Genomic DNA, 15220 nt, shown 5'->3' with positions numbered 1-15220 from the left:
TCAATATGGCACTCCAAAAAACCTTCGGTTTCACAGACGAAGAATTTGAAACACTCGTAGGTATACCATCCTCCTTTGGTGCCTCCACCTCGAATTCTAATCTACACAACGATGACACTAAAAAACTTCTAGACCTAAAAAAGAAATTAAAAAGAATTGAGGCACATGGGGAATTTATGCTGGCCTATCTTAGGCTGGGTATCATTCCCATGGGCCTCAGAGTAAGAAATATCCCTGGCTTATTCGTTCAACACAAGGCCTTTCTGGACAAATGGAGCAGAATAGCCAGCAGATGCTCTAGGGATCTGATGATGCTCATCGTTGAGACCGCTAAAGAATTAGCTACAGAAGTAAGGTCCGAAGTAGAAGAATTAGAAACCAAACTGAAAAGAATAGGCAACATAGAAGAAGCCATAAAGAAGATAGAGGAATGTAACAAAGAAATAGAATCATTTACAAGCTATTTAGAAAAAAGGAAAAATGATAAATTGATGAAAGACAAAAGATATGCTACCATCGAAAATACATATCCTTATTTAAGACCAGACTTCCACCAACAGAATCACTACACCACTGACACTAGAGAAAACCAACCACAGAACCAACGAGTGAACACCTTTTCAGAAACCTCTGACTCTGAAAACGAAAGCAATGAGGGGTACTATGACTCCGAATTACTTTATAACCAAACACCCAATAGAGGCACCCGTAGACAGCCTTTTTTAGGGAACCGAAGAGGGGGACGGGGACGCCCCAGAGTTCATTTCCAGAGTCAACCGAGAGGCAATTACCAACCTCAACACCACCACCAACAGGAAGAACCGCAATTTGTGCGAGAAACCAGAAGCAGAAAATATTGGAAGCAAGGGATATAATTCCAATCTTCAACCTAACCAAGATAGAGCTAGATAATCATAGCACAAACCTGTTGTCCAAAGGACTATCATATGTCCCACACTCTACAATAAATTTGTTTGAACTACACTGTGATATCATTTCTTTTTTTCGTAAAATCCGTCTAAAAAATTTTTTTGCATTAAATACGACCATAGATGAAGATAGCTCCTCCATTAAACCACTTTGCCTTCCTTCTACTTTTTGCCCAGGTCTCGAACAATTGGGACCTGAAGTAGCCACCTTCGAATTAGTAGTACTTAAAAAATTGGATCAAGCTCTCAGATACATTCCCAAACCCATTTACAATTTAGAGAAAGAAGAACATCAGGCCCTAATATCCCTCTCCAACAATAAAGATCTCACCATCAAAGGATGTGACAAAGGTGGAGGAATTGTGATTGTTGATACTTCAGAATATGAAGTAAACATGCTTAAAATGCTAAATGACCCAACCTTCTACGTCCCCCTCAAACTCCATTCTACAATTAATCTATCGAAAAGAATTATGTCCCTAACTAAATCTGCCTTAGAAGACGGTTTTATCAATGCTAAAGAATTCGACTATCTGAATCATAACCAAGGAAAAATTGCCTGCATTTATGGTCTACCAAAGATCCATAAGGATGCCAATAACCCTCCTTACAGACCCATAGTCTCAACAATAGGGACAGCTACTGAGCCACTCTCCAAATATGTAGACAACTACCTACGCCCTTTTGTCCCCAAAATAGAATCCTACATTCGTGACACAGGTCACATAATATCGAAGATTGAAGGAATTTCCTTCAATTCCAATAATGACCTATTGGTCACAATGGACGTAGAGTCTTTATATAGCAACATCCCTCTTACAGACGCACTGAAAACCACTAGTTGGTTTATCGATCTACACCAAATCCCTTGTCCAAAAAGATTCCTGCTTGCATGTCTTGAAATTGTATTAACAGAGAACGTCTTTGAATTCGGCAATCATTTATATCGTCAAATAAAGGGCGTAAGTATGGGTGCTTCAGTGGCCCCATCCATAGCCAACATTTTTATGGCATCATTTGAAAAAGAATTTGTACATAATGAAGCTGCACCTTTCTACGAGTCGATCTCCCATTGGTCCAGATACATTGATGACATCTTTTTTGTCTGGACCGATGGGAGAGAAACTCTACTAGAATTCCTTGAATGGATAAATGGAGCCAATCCTAACCTTAACTTCACCTCCCATGTCAGTAACAAGAAAGTCGAATTTCTAGATATAGAAATTTTAGATAGTGCTGGGACTTTAGAAGTTGACCTCCACATAAAGCCCACAGCAAGAAATACTTTACTTCATTATCAAAGCTTCCATCCGCGTACTCAGAAAAATAGTATCCCATTCTCACAGTTTCTACGCGTTAGGCGTAACTGTACAAATGTAAGAGATTTCGACAAACAAGCAGCGGTAATGAGGACTAAATTTATCGAGAGAGGCTACCCACATCGATTAATAAGAGAATCCTATAAGCGGGCCCGATATTACGACAGAGATTGTCTTCTAAAAACAAAACCAACCAAACCCAATGACCAAATAGTTTGCATCACAAGGCACTCAACGATAAATGAAAGAGTAAGACATGTCATAAACTCTAATTGGCATATATTAAACAGTAACTGTACGAACGACCAAAAACTGATGAAACCGATTTTTGCTCACAGGAGAAATAAAAACATAAAAGAGTTTATTGTTCACTCCAGATTTGCCAAGAATACCAAAAATGACACCCTTAGTCAACGTTCAATCTTGACCAATCACCCCTTAAAAGGAACCTTCCCATGTTCATCATGCAAATCATGTTGTAACATTCTGTCAGGTGAGGAATTCGAATACAATGGCCACACAACCAAAGCACAGGAAATGTGGAATTGCAAAACAAACAATGTAATTTACTTTATTCAATGTCCGTGTCCCCAAGGATACGTAGGTGAGACCTCGAGAGCAATTCAAACACGCTTGAACGAACACCGTTCAGCGATAAAAACTAAAAAAACTGCATGCCCAATGGTCAAACATTTCTTGGATAAAGGTCATCATGCTGACGACTTCAAATGGAGGATTATAGAGAAAATCCATGTTCCAGACTCAAAAAGAGGCATGTCCATTCGAAAGAAAAGAGAAGTCTTTTGGATTTTTGTTTTTAACTCTTTCAGACAGGGCCTAAATAGCGAAATCCCGTGGGAACACACAATACTCTAAAATAAAATACCCCTATTAGCTATTAGCCGTATATGCTCATGTTCACATGAACCATAGTCAATGCATTGCATACCTGTATACTTAAAATTAGACATGGGACCTTATGTGACCCGGGTTACCATAAATTCAAACAACTTGTCTCTGATGGTAAAAGATTATGAAATCCCAGTGCTCCCTCTCCCCTTGAACGAACCCATTAAACCTTAAGAATGTAATAGCCCCGCCTTATTGACGCATTGAATATATACTTCACGTCATAATACTGAGTTCTGCACTGAGCCTTTCTGTATCCATTATGATCTCCCTTACACTTGACGCACAACTAACAAACCCTAGAGATGTTCCCCAATATACCCTAGGATAATTTGCTGAAACTTCGAAATATAAGATAGGATGTTATTATAATTTACTCAATGTCTTACTTAGAATATGATATGCACTGAGACCTTTTTGTATCCTTTATGATCTCCCATACACTAGACGCACAACTAACAAACCCTAGAGATGTTCCCCTATATACGCTGTGATAATTTGCTGAAACTTCGAAATATAAAATAGGATGTTGTTATAATTTACTCAATGTCTTACTTAAAATATGATATGGCAACCAATTTCGAAGGTTGCCGAATTGTATACTCAATTTAGTAACAGCCTTTAAAAAGAAAATTCCGCTTCATCCAATTTGGAATTCAGTGAGCTGGGCGCTAAAGATAATTGTAAATTATTCACCTATTATTCCGCTCCCAGTAGTAAATATGTTAGATAAACAACAATCAATTCAGATGTAACCCCTTTGATATCTGCTAGAACTCTTTGTTTACATTTAGAAGGGGAAAATACATTCGTATTGTGCGTGATTTCCACCAATGCCGCCTTCTGTATACATCGAAGTAACCAATTGCGTGGGCACAACGAACAAACATCCAATCATGTGGGAGTTTACAAAACTCCGCTTTACCTAACTTTGAAACTCCGCAAACTTCGCGCCAACGAGAAGAGAAAAACAAATATAGAACAGGTGCGAGTAATTTCTGATAATCACGTGATTACGTGAACACAAATATAAACACCTATTGACAGGTACCTGATCACCATTTTTTGCCGCGCTCATCATCCGACGAGACGTACCGCCCGCCACCGGACATAGGGAGCCCTGCTGATCGTTACTAGGTAAGACTCCGATCACAAACCCCGAAAAACTCACGATCAGGAAGTAGGAATAATAAACTATACTATCCTCCATCTAATTATACCCTCCCTCTTATTTTAGGCAGGGAGATCTTTTAATCTCTTGAACTCAGCATCATAGAGGATCAAGAAACTTCTCACATTTCGGAAAATAGAAAAGAAAAGCACCCACTGTTTTAGGTAAGACCTGAGGTTATATTAGAAGAGACCGAATTAATATAAAGTAATTAATAGATAGCGGTTCTTTGAATGCACTCTTGATGTGCTTTTTCTTAAGGGCTCAGGACTGTATCAAAGGAGAATATAGATCAACAAACAACAAGTCCAACCCAACATCTTAAAAGAAATGAATATAAGGCAATAGGTAAGAATAACACAGCTACCGTGGACATTGTAGAACCTAAATTGTCCTGTGTATCATAATTTTCTCTGTTCTATATGAAATAAGAGAATAATAAACAAATAGATATTAAACATCCCTTTACCTCTCTTCTACCCGCCACAACAAAGATCCTAAATCTAGAACATCAAGGACCGATCCTTATCAGGCACCCATCCACGCTAAAGGGTTCCGGCTGGCGGGCTTAGATCCTTAGACATCTATACAATCAGGTAAAAACAGTGACAATTGGCACTATCGATTAAAGAAAAGGGCAACTATCCTCGTACACTAACAAGTATTTATGTTACTGTCTCTATTTTTATTCTTAGTTGTATCATAACCGACACTGAAAGGATTTCAAAAAAAGAAATTGAATATCTATTTTTAAACAACTACCTTCTGCTAACATTACCATTTAGTAAGTATCAGATCAATGTTAGATGACGAATGTTTTTTGTTATGCCAAATTGAAATATCATAATTTTATTTAAAAAGACTCCTGGTTGAGACTAAAGCAATGTTACCTCATCTATTAGGTCCCTTGATCTCTTGTAGAAATTGCAGTATATATTGCACATCATGGCCTTACCAATAATTGGAACTGCATTAAAAAATCATTAGGCAAATGCCCATTATTGGCACTTATTTTAACACCATTCTCAAGAATATTCTATTCTCCCCTCCCATTTAAATAAATAAATCCAATTTTCTTAAGGAAATGACAAGACAAATGCAATTCATAATGTTCCTTTTTTTAATCTACAGCTGCTACAAAAAATGTCTTTTCTTTTTTAAACAAAATGCATAACAGTTAGTTTCATGTTTTATATGAGTAAGAATCGATATAATTGTATGTTCTGTATATATCTTCACCTTTAGATATTGTGTGGCTGCTCCAGGAAGAAGGCGCTGGCCTCCGAAACGCGCGTAGAGATTGAATTTTCATGCCACCCATCTAATATAATTTTTAATGTCCGTAAAATGTTAAATTGTGATTGTCAACTGTACCCTATGGAACTTTTTTACTGTTATTTTAATGTCATATAATGAACCTTTTTTACTTGTGTTAATTAACTAATAAAAACGTGTTTTTTAAGCAGCTGTAGTCCATTGCTATATACCTTTTGATCTTGTGGTGATTCACTGTGTTAAATTGCCTAGGTTGTTACTTCTCAAATATATCACTGATGACACCATCCAGTGAATGTGTGTCTTTCTGAAAAATAAATATGTTTTATATATGTATATGAAAAAGGACGATGGAAGAATAAATGTTTAAATAAGTGTCTTAATGGATGTTTTTAAAAACAAATTGATTGGTTAACTGGCTTATTGTTAGCGAGTATTGTTTACATATTTAAATGTTTGTATCAGTGTTTCACTTTGTGTATAAGTGGCTGCATGGGTTGGTGAGTAGCTAAATGTGTGTGTATATGGGTTATTAGATTTTTTTTTAGTATCAGTATGAGTGTCTGTATGGTTTGGTGGGGGTGTTACTTAACACATAGATGCATCAATGACTGACTCACTGTTTCTATGTGTTTTGAAGACAGCATATGTGCAGGACTGTATGGGTGGATGTGTGTGTTAGTAAGTGAATGACTGTCTCACTAGTGTCTTTATCAGTAACTACATATGTTTTAATCTAGTATATGTGAGTATTGATGTATATAAGTGAGTATATGTGAGTATATGTGAGAGTGAGAGATTGTAAGAGTTCCTGTTTAAATAAGTATGTGTTTCTATAACTGATTGTTTAAGAGAGTAAGTATGTGTAAGTTTCCTTAGAAGTAAGGTGGTAGTGTGTGTATAGCTGTATATGCAAATAAATGGATGTTCAATAGTTTATTTGCATGTGTGATTATGTGTGTGAGTAACTTTTGGATGACTGTCGGTGTGTAACAGGATGTATAGGTGTATCACTACATATGATGAGTGAGTATATGTATGAGTGACTATATAGAACTGTTGGTGAATGAGTGGATGTGTATCTAGATGGTAGAATTACTGAATTGGTTGTTGTAACTGGTATGGGTATCTCAATTGTTTTGAAAATGTTAGTTTCTATTTTTGAATATGTGTTTCAAGGGTTACATTACACTGAAAGGAGGTCTCTCACTCTGTCACAAGGATGGTGTCATCAGTGATGTCATGAGTGATGTCACTGACCATGTCATGAGTGATGTAATATGTGACGTCATCAGCAGTGCATTGCAGGCGCGCAAGTTATAGTGAGTCCAACTAACTATAACGTGGGAATTTCAATGGTTTTATGTCAGTAAAATTTCCAGCTAACTATAACTGGTGTGAAACCTATGTTTTTTTCAGCGAATTTAATAGGTTTTTTAAATGCTAATTCCTAACTATAACAGATGTGAAACCTATGGTTTTTTCAGTGAATTTCATAGGTTTTTTAAATGCTAATTCCTAACTATAACTGGTGTAAAACCTATGTTTTTTTCTGTGAATTTCATAGGTTTTTTAAATGCTAATTCCTAACTATATATAAGGCTGCAAACCTATGTTTTTTCTTTGAATTTCAAAATTTTGTTAATAGCAAATGTCTATAGCTATGAAATGTAATATTTTTGAAAATGAATGAATCCTATATTATATTTGTTTTTAAAACTATTTTTTTAATGTATATATTTTTTATTTTTTTTTGCCTTGGAGCGCTCCCGGGGCACGCCCCGGTTAGCGCCCCGGAAAGCGTAGGCTTTTGAAGCGCCCCAGGGCGCGCTCCGGAGATCGTCCCGTAAGCGCTATTGCCGCGAATGAAAACATCTTCGTGACGTATCGCGTAGCCCCGTCCACGTGATACGCACAGCGTAAGTGCACCCGAAAACACTTGAGTGAATACGATCGCGCAACGTAAACATCCGACGCCCTTACGTGACGCAACGCGGGGCGCGCCGCGTAAGCGCGTCGGGTCATGTGACCAGAAAATAACACTTTTAATTGGTGCAGAACAGTTTTGGTTTCATAATGATGAAATCCCTGGTCTTGTGACCTGAAAATAACACTTCTCATTGGTTCAGGCCTTTTTTTTTTCCAAATGATGAAAGACCCCACCTTATTCTGACTTTGTCCTTTGACTTAGGAAGACCTGTTTTGCAATCTTTGAGGTATATTTTGTACTTTGAAATGGCTACAGTAGCAGCAGCAGCTGGAGCATCTGCACCACCACCACCACCACAACCACCAAGAGGACCACCACAAGATTACATTGGTGGTCAACAAGAGGAGGAGGAGGAGGAGGAGGAGGAGGAGGGGAGGAGAAGGTGGCTGCAAGAACACAATACCCCATACCAGCCAAGACCACACATTGTATGGGAGTTTTTTTCAATCCCAGAGGGCAAGAAAACAGTCAATTCGGCCAAGGTGACTTGCCTAATCTGTGGCATGGAACTTTCAAGGGGGAACCTGAACAAAAAATAATCTTTTGGAAACAACACCATGATTTGCCACATGCAGCGCAGGCATCCGATCTACTATTCTGCTGCAGAGATGAGGGAACTAGCCAGTAACCCTCCCCAATCTTCAAGCACCAGCTCCAAAAGAAAGCAACCCACTCCATCGGGACCAGAGGCAAGAGAGACAATCCCTTGCATTCAGCCACGGTTTGCGGATTTCCGAATAACATGTATTCCTTGTGGTAAGACCATCTCCTATGGTGAACTGAGCATAAAGCTCATCGACCTTGCTGGGGACAACCACAAATGCCCCCAAAAACCCTAATTTTTTCTTTTTTTTTGCTCCAGTTGAGCCAATTTCAACTCCCTGTTTTTTCGTTTCTCCCCATAAAAAAATATATATAAAATAGTTCATAAAAGCCAAAAAAAGTACAAAATGTTCCAAAAACACTAACAAAATATAAAACAACAAAAAGAAGAAAAAAACAGTTCTTTTTAGAACTACCTCCAATTTATAAAAAAAAGGCTACATTTTTTAAAAACTCTGTCATTCTTCTTTCCCCATGGGCCGCTCCCCGGTCCGCTCCCCGGTGCGCGTACTGGGCGCTCCCCCCGCGCAAATCAAAAAAATATATATATTTTGCACCGCGGGGCCCTTTTGTAGCCTCCACATCAAACCTAGGGGGTCAGGGGGGGTCTACCCTGCCCCCTTACGGTCAATTCCCCCTTTGTTTTTGCCACCTCTTGTGTCTCGATCCTACCGAGATACAAGATGGCGGCCGCCGTTTAGAATGTTTACAGACACCCGACAGCCAATCAGATTTCCGTGCGCACCTCGCGTGTCGCGCCCGCTGTGCTCCCGGTGCGCGGCCATAGATATATATATTTTTTATAACCTAAATTACTCAAAATCCACTGGAGCACATATCTTGAGACATAGCAAAGGCACATCGGGCTACCAGTCCCTACAATTTTGCCAAGTTTGGTGGAAATCCATTCAGCCGTTCGGGCTAAAAGTGAGTTCGACCGCCCTATGGAAATTAACATGGAGAAAACACGTTTTGGGATCCCCTTTTATCTCTGCCCCCGCTTGACGAATCCCCCCCAAACTTTCAAGGAAGGACCGGAGCTCCGCAAGCCAAATTTAAGGACATTTTCAGGCAGATTCGTCAACCGGCCTCAAAGTTATTCACAATAGAATTTTGAGATTTTGCATTGAAAAAAATCCTAACTATAACTACCTACTGGCGACTGCCAGTAGGTAATATATATAATATATATATTACCTACTGGCGATAGCCAGTAGGTATATATAGTTAGGATTTTTTCTCTATGGAACTTTTGAAAATTCTATGTCTAATAACTTTGGCGTTTGTGGACGGAATCGGCTGAGATTTTCAGGGAAATGGCACATTTTGTTTCCGAGCAGCCCCTGAAAGTTTGGGGGGGGTTCCGTCAAGGGAGGGCCGAGAAAAAAGGGGGTCCCAAAACGCGTTTTTCCCATTCTTTTTTCCATAGGGCGTTTGGCCTCACTTTTAGCTCGAACGGCTGAATGGATTTGCACGAAACTTGGCAAAATTGTAGGGACTGTTAGCCTGATGTGCCTTTGCTGGGTCCCAATATATGTGCTCCAGTGGATTTTGAGAAATTAACGTTTAAAAAAACAGATATATCTGTGACAGCGTCCCGGATAGCGCACCAGTTCGCGTACTTTTCGCGTAACGGAGCTTTGCGAAGCGAAGTTGATTGGCTCTCCGGTGTCTGTCAACATTCTAAACAGTCCGGAGCGGCCGCCATCTTGTCTCTCGGTAGGATCGAGAGACAAGAGGAGGCCAAAACGAAGGAGGAAATGAAGGAAAGGGGGCAAGGTAGACCCCTTGTGACCCCCTAGGATTGATGAGGGGGATATTAAAGTGCCCCGCGGGGCCAAAAAAAAAAAAAAAAAACTGCGATTTTTTGTCGTAGAGGCGCAAATCGGTACGTGAACCGGGCAGCTAACCGGGCAGCTAACCGGCAGCGTAACGGGAGTCTGAGGAGAAGCTGATTGGCTGTCAACATTGTAAACAGTCTGGAGCGGCCGCCATCTTGTCTCTCGGTAGGATCGAGAGACAAGAGGTGGTGAAAAACGAAGGGAGAAATGAAGGAAAGGGGGCAAGGTAGACCCCTCCTGACCCCCTAGGATTGATGAGGGGGATATTAAAGTGCCCCGCGGGGCAAAAAAAAAAATTGTGATTTTTCGCCGTAGAGGCGCGTCCCGGTACGCGAACAGGGCAGCTAACTGGCAGCTAACCGGCAGCGTAACGGGAGTCTGAGGAGAAGCTGATTGGCTGTCAACATTGTAAACAGTCCGGAGCGGCCGCCATCTTGTCTCTCGGTAGGATCGAGAGACAAGAGGTGGTGAAAAACGAAGGGGGAAATGAAGGAAAGGGGGCAAGGTAGACCCCTCCTGACCCCCTAGGATTGATGAGGGGGATAGTAAAGTGACCCGCGGGGCAAAAGAAAAAAAAAATTGCGATTTTTCGCGGTAGAGGCGTTGTGTTTTTTGAGCGTCCGGTTTGTGTACCGGGTAGCGTTCCGGTAAGCGTAACAAGGGGAAAACCAAGAGAAACAGTAAAATAAAATTTAAAGGAATAGATTTCCACCAAACTTGGCAAAATTGTAGGGACTGTTTGTTTGATGTGCCTTTGCAAGGCCTCAAGATATGTGCATGTGTGGATTTTGTCTAATTAAGGTTAAAAAAAATATATATATCTGTAAGCGTGCTCTGGCGCGCTTACGTTACGGGTTTTGTTTGCGCTGCACAGACGATACGTCACGTTTATGCGACGCGTCATGAGGCGTCTCACGTGGCTACGTGATACGTCACGTAATAAAGAATATATTTTACAGCTATAGATATTAGCTTTTAAAAAACCAATGAAATTCACTGAAAAAACCATAGGTTATAGACCATATATAGTTAGGAATTTGCATTTACAAAACCTTGAAAATTCACTGAAAAAACCATCGGTTATAGACCATATATAGTTAGGGATTAGCATTTACAAAACCTTAATTTACTCGCACAAAACCATAGAAATTCGCATATATAGTTAGTTGCAATAACTATATATCGCGCACCCGCAATCCACTGCTGATGATGTCACATATTACATCATTCATGACATGGTCAGTGACATCACTGATGACATCACTGATGACATCTCAAATGACATCACTGATGCCATCTCAAATGACATCACTGATGACATCACTGATGACATCTCTAATGACATCACTGGTGAAATCACTGATAACATCTCATTTGACATTACTGATCACATCACTGATGATATCATTCATGTGATAATACGATTAACCTCTTCAGACTCTAATATAACCTTAGATACAATCAGTGTAAACAGACACTGAGAGACTGTCACTCATCCATGGAGTTACTCACACACCTAGTCAGTCATGCAAAGAATCAATCACACCTCCATTTCCTCAACTATACAGTTATACACACCTTACTTAATCAAACATATACTAACACATATTTACTCTCTTATACAATCACTGATACAAGTTCACAATGATCCATACAGCCACTCACACATTCACTGGCTCTTATGCACAGTTATTTATATATGTCAACTCTTACATGTACTGTGTTTTACATATGTACTTACTTTGACATGTAGCACTGAGAAATCCAATCACTCACCAATACACTCATGCAGACAGTCAACCGCCCATACAGCTGTTTCCACATGCACTTTTGAACCCATACATCTAGTGAATCAACTGCTCACACATCTATGCACAGAGTCACAAACCTCCCAGCCACCCCCACACACACACTCACTCTCCCATACAAATATTTGGGCAACCAATCAATGACCCATATAGTTACTCATATAGCTACTGATCAACACATGCAGCAGTTTAATGAACTACAGAAATAATGATGCACAAATTAAGACAGTTTAGTCACTAACCCATGCACTCAGTGAGACACATTTAATCATTCTCTCATACAGTCAGTCATGCACCTACTAAATACTTCATCCAAACACTTATACATCCACTCATTCTTCAATATGTAAGACATATTTTAACTTTACAGAAACATACAGTCACTGGATGTTGTCATCAGTGATGTCATCAGTGATGTCATTTGAGATGTCATCAGTGATGTCATTTGAGATGTCATCAGTGATGTCATCAGTGATGTCACTGACCATGTCATGAATGATGTAATATGTGACATCATCAGCAGTGGATTGCGGGTGCGCGATATATAGTTATTGCAACTAACTATATATGCGAATTTCTATGGTTTTGTGCTAGTAAATTAAAGTTTTGTAAATGCTAATCACTAATAATATATGGTCTATAACCAATGTTTTTTTCAGTGAATATATATATATATATTGCCCAAGACGTCTCCTCCAACAGAAAGAAACAGGCAGCACACGGGGCTTGTGGAACATCCTCCTTTTATTTTCTCATCAGACCATGGGCATGACGCGTTTCGGGGGTTTTTCCTTTTTCAAATGCCCCCCTGGTCGAGTTGTGTCTTTGCTTGCAGTTCCCAATTGTCAATTGTTCATTGTCCATCCCACCTTCTGAAGTAGTGTGGGTTGCCTAACAAACACGGCATGGAGTCGCCTCTGCCCTGATTAGTAGACTGCATTTCCCAGCATGCAGCATTTGTAAGCATGCCGGCGGCGATACCAATTACCGGCTCACATTCTTGTGTTATCCGCAGCCGGTGTGTCATGTTGTCTGGCGGGAGCTGTGGCGCTTGTTTGGGGTTCAGGTGATGACATCCACACTCCTCTCCCCCTTCCTCGCACTTCAGACTGTCCTGGAAAAGGAAACACCTATGAAGTAGGGGCGTAGCTCCATGCAGGTATGGACTGTAGTTACAGCATTCTCCATTACAGGCTTGATGCGGGGTAGTCCGAGGGTCTACCTTTTTGCGACCCCCTTTGGGCACTTGCGGGGGGTGCACACCTTGCGTGTGGTCCAGCACGAGTGCTAAACACTTGCAACACGCTAAATATTGGCCAAGACGTCTCCTCCAACAGAAAGAAACAGGCAGCACACGGGGCTTGTGGAACATCCGCCTTTTATTTTCTCATCAGACCATGGGCATGACGCGTTTTGGGGGTTTTTCCTTTTTCAAATGCCCCCCTGGTCGAGTTGTGTCTTTGCTTGCAGTTCCCAATTGTCAATTGTTCATTGTCCATCCCACCTTCTGAAGTAGTGTGGGTTGCCTAACAAACACGGCATGGAGTCGCCTCTGCCCTGATTAGTAGACTGCATTTCCCAGCATGCAGCATTTGTAAGCATGCCGGCGGCGATACCAATTACCGGCTCACATTCTTGTGTTATCCGCAGCCAGTGTGTCATGTTGTCTGGCGGGAGCTGTGGCGCTTGTTTGGGGTTCAGGTGATGACATCCACACTCCTCTCCCCCTTCCTCGCACTTCAGACTGTCCTGGAAAAGGAAACGCCTATGAAGTAGGGGCGTAGCTCCATGCAGGTATGGACTGTGGTTACAGCATTCTCCATTACAGGCTTGATGCGGGGTAGTCCGAGGGTCTACCTTTTTGCGACCCCCTTTGGACACTTGCGGGGGGTGCACACCTTGCGTGTGATCCAGCACGAGTGCTAAACACTTGCAACACGCTAAATATTGCCCAAGACGTCTCCTCCAACAGAAAGAAACAGGCAGCACACGGGGCTTGTGGAACATCCGCCTTTTATTTTCTCATCAGACCATGGGCATGACGCGTTTCGGGGGTTTTTCCTTTTTCAAATGCCCCCCTGGTCGAGTTGTGTCTTTGCTTGCAGTTCCCAATTGTCAATTGTTCATTGTCCATCCCACCTTCTGAAGTAGTGTGGGTTGCCTAACAAACACGGCATGGAGTCGCCTCTGCCCTGATTAGTAGACTGCATTTCCCAGCATGCAGCATTTGTAAGCATGCCGGCGGCGATACCAATTACCGGCTCACATTCTTGTGTTATCCGTAGCCGGTGTGTCATGTTGTCTGGCGGGAGCTGTGGCGCTTGTTTGGGGTTCAGGTGATGACATCCACACTCCTCTCCCCCTTCCTCGCGCTTCAGACTGTCCTGGAAAAGGAAACGCCTATGAAGTAGGGGCATAGCTCCATGCAGGTATGGACTGTAGTTACAGCATTCTCCATTACAGGCTTGATGCGGGGTAGTCCGAGGGTCTACCTTTTTGGGACCCCCTTTGGACACTTGCGGGGGGTGCACACCTTGCGTGTGGTCCAGCACGAGTGCTAAACACTTGCAACACGCTAAATATTGGCCAAGACGTCTCCTCCAACAGAAAGAAACAGGCAGCACACGGGGCTTGTGGAACATCCGCCTTTTATTTTCTCATCAGACCATGGGCATGACGCGTTTCGGGGGTTTTTCCTTTTTCAAATGCCCCCCTGGTCGAGTTGTGTCTTTGCTTGCAGTTCCCAATTGTCAATTGTTCATTGTCCATCCCACCTTCTGAAGTAGTGTGGGTTGCCTAACAAACACGGCATGGAGTCGCCTCTGCCCTGATTAGTAGACTGCATTTCCCAGCATGCAGCATTTGTAAGCATGCCGGCGGCGATACCAATTACCGGCTCACATTCTTGTGTTATCCGCAGCCGGTGTGTCATGTTGTCTGGCGGGAGCTGTGGCGCTTGTTTGGGGTTCAGGTGATGACATCCACACTCCTCTCGCCCTTCCTCGCACTTCAGACTGTCCTGGAAAAAAATAAAATATATATATATATATATATATATATATATATATATATATATATATATATATATATATATATATATAGTAGTTATAGTTAGGACCTCGTTTCTATCAAAATGCTGATTTTGATTAGTCTCTATCTTTGGTGCCTATTGATGAATCTTCATGAAACTTTCCCCATGAGTTTGTATTTTACTTCAGAATCTATCTGGAAAATTTTACGGTGTTTTGAGTAGATAGGGGTGAAAAAAAGGGGGGTCCCAAAACTAATTTTCTCCATGTTTATTCCCATAGGACCTTTAGACTTGACAAGAGCCCAAACTGCTGGATAGAATTACACAAAATTTGACAGAAAGCT

This window comes from Lissotriton vulgaris, chromosome 2_1 (assembly GCF_964263255.1).
Source record: "Lissotriton vulgaris chromosome 2_1, aLisVul1.2, whole genome shotgun sequence".
Lineage (NCBI taxonomy): Eukaryota > Metazoa > Chordata > Amphibia > Caudata > Salamandridae > Lissotriton > Lissotriton vulgaris.
Note: the sequence above shows the minus strand (reverse complement) of the source record.